Source organism: Carassius auratus, chromosome 46 (assembly GCF_003368295.1).
Source record: "Carassius auratus strain Wakin chromosome 46, ASM336829v1, whole genome shotgun sequence".
In the NCBI taxonomy this organism is placed as follows: Eukaryota; Metazoa; Chordata; class Actinopteri; order Cypriniformes; family Cyprinidae; genus Carassius; species Carassius auratus.
In genome coordinates this window covers 379,106-386,873 of record NC_039288.1, presented here as the reverse complement: position 1 = coordinate 386,873, position 7,768 = coordinate 379,106, and positions in this window count along the sequence as shown.

Here is a 7,768-nt window from a genome sequence, read left to right as displayed (position 1 = left end):
CCAAATGACGCACTATACTCTATAGTGTACACTATATACTCGACCTCCCCTTCTCTGTGCAGTTAAAGCTGACAGCTGAGTGCAGGACGTGTCCATCATCCCACACTTCATGTTTTCAGTTCAGTGCAGCATCCAGGTGTTTCAAGTGCACTTTTTCTTTTTGGCATTTTCAGTAAGAATGCACTAAACACACTAGTTATACACTTTTCTGTGAGGTTTACTTGGGACACACCTATACTCTGGTTACCCTGAGGAATTTATTCAAAAGCACACACTTCAAAAACGATGCTTATGGTTGACTAAAATATATAGACTGATGCGTGTAATTATTTAAACAGAAAGAAGAGTATTAAGAGTAACTAGAGGACATCATCATCTGTCACACTGCTCAGTGTAAGTGTGTGTGAAAGTCTATATGTGGTTTCATCATTAAACATTATATTCTTCATCTCAGATTATTTATTATTGATGCGTGGACAATGACTCATTTCTGCAGGTGCATGTATGTAGATAAAGGAAGTGTTAGTGTCTTTGGTTATGTTGCGTGTTCAACAGTGCTCAACAGACCCAAAAATAAGTTGCCTTATTTTTACAGCACATGTAATAACAATGATAAAAACAGTACATGGTGCTGATTAAATCAGAAGTTTCCCCTCCAATCCCATTCTCCAGTAGTTTTATTAATGCCCGATCAAATCAAAGTCAAAAAAGCCAGCGAAGATTTTGGATTTATTTTGGTATACATGTCGATCAGTGACAGTGTGGAGGAGTGGATGTGGTCAGATGTTCTGTGTTTGGACAGAAATACAATTAGACTTTTTTTCCAAGATTTTGTGGGTTTTGAGAAATTTTTTAAAATCTTTTGTTAATAATCAAACATAATATTTCTATATATACTATTTAATAGAATATATATATATATATATATAATATATATTCATATTTCTAAATATTTTTCACACACTCACACACACACACACACACACTCACACAGGTTTGTTTTTGTGTAAAGTGTGTTCATCCCACAGGTGTAATGGTTTTTATTCTGTAGAAACTGTATATTCTATCTCCCTTCACCAACCCTACACCTAACCCTAACCCTCACAGGAAACTTTGTGCATTTTTACTTTCTCAAAAAAACTCATTCTGTATGATTTATAAGTGTTTTGAGAAATGGGGACATGGGTTATGTCCTCATAAGTCACAATCTCCTTGTAATACCTGTGTCATACCCATGTCATTATACACAGTTGTGTCCTGATATGATACAAAAACATGCCCACATACACACACAATCGCACACACACACACACACACACACACACACACACACACACACACACACACACACACACACACACACACACACACACACACACACACACACACACACTCTCTCTCTTATACAAACACACACACAGTGTCTATTTTGTACTTTTTAAGGTTAATCTATTATTTATTTGTTCAAAAAAATGTTTTTTATTTATTTGTTTGCTGTATTATAACAAAAGATACATTTTGATAAACAAAAATGCATGTGCAAATTGCAAATTTCACGACAGGCCTCATTTGAAGCAGATCATTGAGAGGAAATGATTAAAAGTGAGATATATTTGAGATAAGCAGTACAGAAAAACACTGAATTACAGATGTGTCTCAAACATCCCCAGCCTCCCTTGCTTTTTACCCAACATGCAGATTTCATCCCCTGACTAGCACACACACTAGTGACTGCAGCAATCATATTCTCCACGAGATGGCAACAAAGTCCAAATGTAGCCAGAGAAAAACTGCATAAATAAAGAAAACCAAACACAGACAAACTACACTCTATCAAACTACCACATGAATGCCTGCAGGGTTGAGAGAGACTAAAATATTATAAAATAAAAAAAATTAAATATAAGTCATAATTAATGGCAAGAGATTGAGCAAATTCTGGGTAAAGATGAGACAGAGAGAGGAGAAATATTTTGCAACATATATGTGTGTGTATGTATGGAAGCCTGTTTCTGACACTGAATAAAAACAAATATGTGATCCTGAACCACAAAACCAGTCTAAAAAATATTACAATTATTGTATTTGATAATTGATATTTACACTAACCCTGAATAAATAATATTTTCATTGATGTATATTTTTTCAGGATAGGACAATATTGGCCGAGACACAAATCTGGAATCTGAGCGTGCAAAATAACCAAAATACTGAGAAAATGGCCTTTAAAGTTTTCAAATTAAGTTCTAAGCAATGCATATTACTGATCAAAAATTACGTTTTCACATGCCAAAGTTTTTAATGTTTACTCAATATTCTAATGATTTTTGGCAATAAAAGAAAAATTTATAATTTTGACCCATAGGCCTACAATGTATTGTTGGCTATTGCTACAATGTCAATTCTGTTTTTCTCACAACTGCATGATATAAAACTCACAATTCTGGCTTTTTTCTTGTAATTCTGACTTATTTTCTCAGAATTATTCAGTCCAGTTCTGAGGGCAGGAAAATTGTTTCAATCATGCAATTCATATCATGCAGAGACAAAGTAAGTGTATGATTTTGATATTTAATGTATTGTTTTAGACATTTCTCTGTAGCCTTGTCTTCAAATGTCAACAAATGTCTTAATCTTAGTAAAAGTCTTAGTAATGTACCTATTATTATTATTATTATTATTATTATTATTATTATCAGACTATAATCAGAACATCATGTGATTTTAGAATACAAAAAAGAGAATTTAATCTTAGATGCACTAGAAGATATAAGTTGTGTAGAATTTTACACTGACACTATTCAATACACTACAGTTTTATGAGGCATATTAACCGTAGACCTAGAAAAGTAAAATTCTGTACCTTGGCTAAATGAAAATATCTAGTCACTTATGAAACAAAGGTTAATTCATGCACTGAAACAGTATCTTAACTCTAGTTTAGAATATGAGAAGTGAAGCTTAAATAAATTAAGAAATAAAGTAATTAGTGAAATTAGAAAAGCTAAAGCAAAACTGTATAACTCTGTAATAGAGGAAAGAAAAGGAAATACAAATTTAATATGGGATAATTTCAAAAGGTTAACATGAAATTATAAAAAGCCAAGTTAAAAGTATAAAATTTGATCAGGAATGAAAACACAATTATAGACCAGCAATTATTATTTCAGCAAAGTCTAATGTTGCTTAAAAGTGGGTGGCAGAACCATTACTTACATTACATTATGTTCTGCAACATTATGTTCATGAGGATCCTTGATTCACAGTCATCCCAAAGAGGTCCTGCCCAAACTATCTCATCTCTCCGTGCCCACCTCCGTCTGTCAGTGGATCAACAGCTTCCTGACAGACAGGCAGCAGCTAGTGAGGCTGGGAAAATACACATCCAGCACCCGTACAATCAGCACCGGAGCTCCCCAGGGCTCTGTCCTCTCCCCACTGCTCTTCTCCCTGTACACTAATGATTGCACATCTAAAGACCCCTCTGTCAAGCTCCTGAAGTTTGCAGACGACACCACACTCATCGGCCTCATTCAGGACGGTGACGAGTCTGCTTACAGACAGGAGGTTAAAGAGCTGGCTGTCTGGTGCAGTCTCAACAACCTGGAACTGAATCATCGGTACAACCCTCTCTTCTATTCAAGAACTGTACTTATCCAGAGTGAGAAAAAGGGCTGTCAAAATCACTTTGGACCCCTCACATCCAGCACACTCCCTCTTTGAACTGTTGCCATCTGGTCGACGCTACAGAGCACTGAGCACTAGAACGACCAGACACAGGACCAGTTTCTTCCCTCAGGCAATCCATCTTATGAACAGCTGATAATAACGGCGAACACACTACACTTTATATTTATATACACATACACTTATTTATCTAACACACATACTTAGTGTACAATTCACATTGCACATAATATACCTGTACATACAGAACTGTCTATTGTAATATAGACAGTTCTATTTATGTATATTGTTATTCCTTGCTTACTTGTTCTATTTTTTATTATTTTATTACCTGTGTTTTTGTTCTGTCGCTGTCATTCTGTTGCACTGCGGAGCTTCTGTCAACACGTGTAAACATACCTGGAGATAAAGCTCAATCTGATTCTGAATCATTCACACATTTCCTTCAGACAGAACTCCAAAAGGTTTCTAAAAATATTTAAAGATGGGACTGCTTCTAACATCATAACACTCTGCATTTCATTCAGTGACCTAGGACCAAAGGAGGAAAAGGCAGTTTTGCCAAATTCAGAATAAGCTCTAGGAACCTTAAACTTGTGTATATTATTTATCAGGACACAAATTTGTATAATGACATGGATATTACACTGATATAAAAACGTAAATATGGTTTATGATGAAATTTCTTGAGTCCTCATAATTAAGATTGCTTACAAACATACAAAAATAGAAAAATGCAGACATGTTTGTGTAATGGATAGGTGTACAATTTCTACAGTAAATATCTTTACACCTATGGAGTGTCCCCACAAACCAGTGTGTGTGTGTGTGTGTGTGTGTGTGGTTCATCTTCCCCCTTATTGTTAAGTAATACATTAATGATTGACATGAGCAAAAATGATCCCCATGAGCATGACAGCTTTTTAAATGATAAATGATGCTAAATGATGTTTTTGAAAATATCAAAATGCAGAAGGTTTACTGTGATGGATAGGTTTAGGGGCTGATACCGTATTAAAATCATTATGTCTACTGAAATCCTCCATAAAACATGGAATGTACAGACATTTTTGGGTCTACATAATGCCTTATGATAATCCCCTGATAAAATTAATTATTTTCCCTTTACTTATTTTGACATCACAGGTTCCTCATTACAATTGACCGGTAACTTTTTCTTACATGACAAGGCAAGGCAAGGGTATTTATACAGCACATTTCGTACACAATGGTAATTCAAAGTGCTTTACATAAAAGAAAGAAAAATAATGATGAAGAAAAACACATACATGACAAACTCTTTTTCCTGCTCCTGGAAAAATGTAAGACATTTCTATATTTTTAGTAATACCTATAGAATCTTCTTTTTCTCACATCCCGCAGAGAGAGAGGGGGAGAAGCCATAACACACCCTGTGACTGAATCTGTCTGGATGCCTGCATGTGGTCAACAGATACTAATTGAACATATTGTCTTCATATTGATCCCTGGGTTGCTGGGTCAATGCTGGGACAACCTTGAAATTCAAATTATGCTAAAGCCATATGACATATTAACATCTGGAGATTATTAATAGGTGAAAGGTGAACGTGTCACAGGGGTCCTGAGGTGAAACAGGTCAGAGGTCATCATCAATAATATATATATATATATTTTTTTTTTGACATTTGGTGGTCCCCTATCTACTACTCACCTCTTCTACACACTTCTTGTTGAAACACACTCTGGTGTCTGAGTAGTCTTCAGTGTCACGATCAGAAGCAGCCGGGAACATCTCCCAGTCCAGATGCACCTGCAGGTGTACGGCTGTATGTACTGTGTGTACCATGAGCCTGACCTCTCCATCTGACCTGCAAATATCTCAGCAGTTATGGATTCTGATGAATGTATTTTATTATTTTTAAAAGATTTCAAATGCATGACACGCTCCGTTCGGTGTTGCTTTCACTGATCGTTTGCTCCTCAAGTCTTAAATACATTTGTAATATTTACATACTCAAGATATTGAATTAAACATTGAAGTGATTTGGAGACCATGTCTTTTCTTCGGTCTTTGGATGGTTGTGGATTAGAGTTTGCAGAAGAGGTGTGTCTTTAAATTCATCACATGACTCCTCCCCCTCACTCTTATTTTAATAACAGCCTGAATTATTTAAAGGATGAAGTCAGCTAAGTTTGGCAACACTTAAAGATCCCCAATGGAATTGCTGCAGAGGAATTGGCTGCACATTGTGCCACTGAACCATATCACTTCTCTCAGAGATCCACTGTGCAGTTTTGGTGCATCAGTCTCCTGCTCTGAGCTGATCGGACTCTTCTGCTGTTGTACCCGCGTCTGAGTGAACTACACTGCACTGACAAATACAATCATTTACTGACACTTTCCACTCATCCCTTCACCTTGGACCAGTCATTATTAAGGCATTTCCAGCCACAGCAACAGAACGAAGATGACTGGATGTTTTGGCACTATTCTCTGACCTGTAACTTTCATAGCCTACCAAAACATTTTTAGTCGCTTGAATTATGACTTGACTATTTCACTTGCAGTCTTTCACAATTGTTCTCTAAAAATACTTCCCTAAATCCTGGATCAACAATCCAAAAACTGTATTCAAGACAAGTCAATGATTTTGTGGTTGGATGCTTCATATTTGTCTTGATGCACTTAGGACAGACGGGTGTGATTACAAACCTTACAATATTGGTTAATGTAGAAATGGATCTGGCGATGTAACTCACCACGCTCAGAAGATGAATAAGTACTACTCCACATGTTGACTGTTGTCTGTAAATTTATATTTAAATCGAGCTAAATTCTCAGGTTTATGACTGCAACACAAAGTCTGTTAATAATCTACAACAATACTAAACTGGAGCAGCTGATAAATGTTAACATATAAACATAAATCTAGAGAGTCTAGAGCAAGTCAAAAACATTGTTTAATAGTTTTTATTTATTCATTTATTTCAAAGTTACAGTAAACTGAAAAAGCAGTGTACTTACTGAGAAATCTTACAGTAATGTGATGATAGGTCAGGTAAGTCTCGTTGAGTAACCTAAACTTCATGATTCAAACATGAGGTCTCTCTGTGCTATATTTATGATTTGTCCATATATGAACATGCTGTTTATAACTTTGAGAGTCATTATATGACCATGAAATAAGATTCATATCTGGAGTGATCACTGAGCTTTAATTGCCCAATAAAAATCTGACAGAGAGGATTTTATTTTATTTTTTCTTTCATTTGAAAGGACTGTTTTAGTCCATCTTTGGTAATTCATCTAAGATTTTAAGTGTTCTTGTGATTGAACTAGATATTACATACAGAAAGCTCTTTGTGATTTTGAAAAACATTTACATATGTCAAGGTCAAGGTCAAGGTCAAGTTGATTTATTATGTGTCCAGAAGTTACAGTGTCCATTAAATGTGAAAACTGTAACTTTACTCAGTTTGCAATTGAAGAGGAAATAATAGAGATGCTAAATGTCCAAAAAGAAATGTTGGAAGTGGCTGAACACAGGAATGTATCTGGTAAAACAGAGGAAAGAATGATAAATTACATCATGTGATTTAGAAATATCAATCGTTATATGACAGAAAGTTGCCCAAACATAAGTTGTATATGACCTTTTATCAAAAGTACAAACTTACAGTCATCACATTGTTTCCGTCTTGCTGTCACCTCTAAAATGAAAGAGCAGAGACAGCTGACTGCTTCTTCACATCTCAAACAAGTTCCTTCTCTTTGCCAAGATTAAAATAAGAAGCAACATTGAAATAAGATCTCAGTGAAATCAAATGAAATATTGTAAACAAACACACACACTCAGCAAGAAAGCCGACATTAAAAAGAAGAGACACAACATAAGAAAACAGGCTGGATCATCCAAATATCTATGATTGATATGTTATTGCTTTAAAATTAAAAAATACAGTATCAATATCATGATTTTTTGACTGATTTTTGAAAGTAGCTTTGACTGCTTTTATTGTCCTCGTTTGTAAGTCGCTTTGGATAAAAGCATCTGCTAAATGACTAAATGTAAATGTAAATGAATGTAAGTATAGAAAA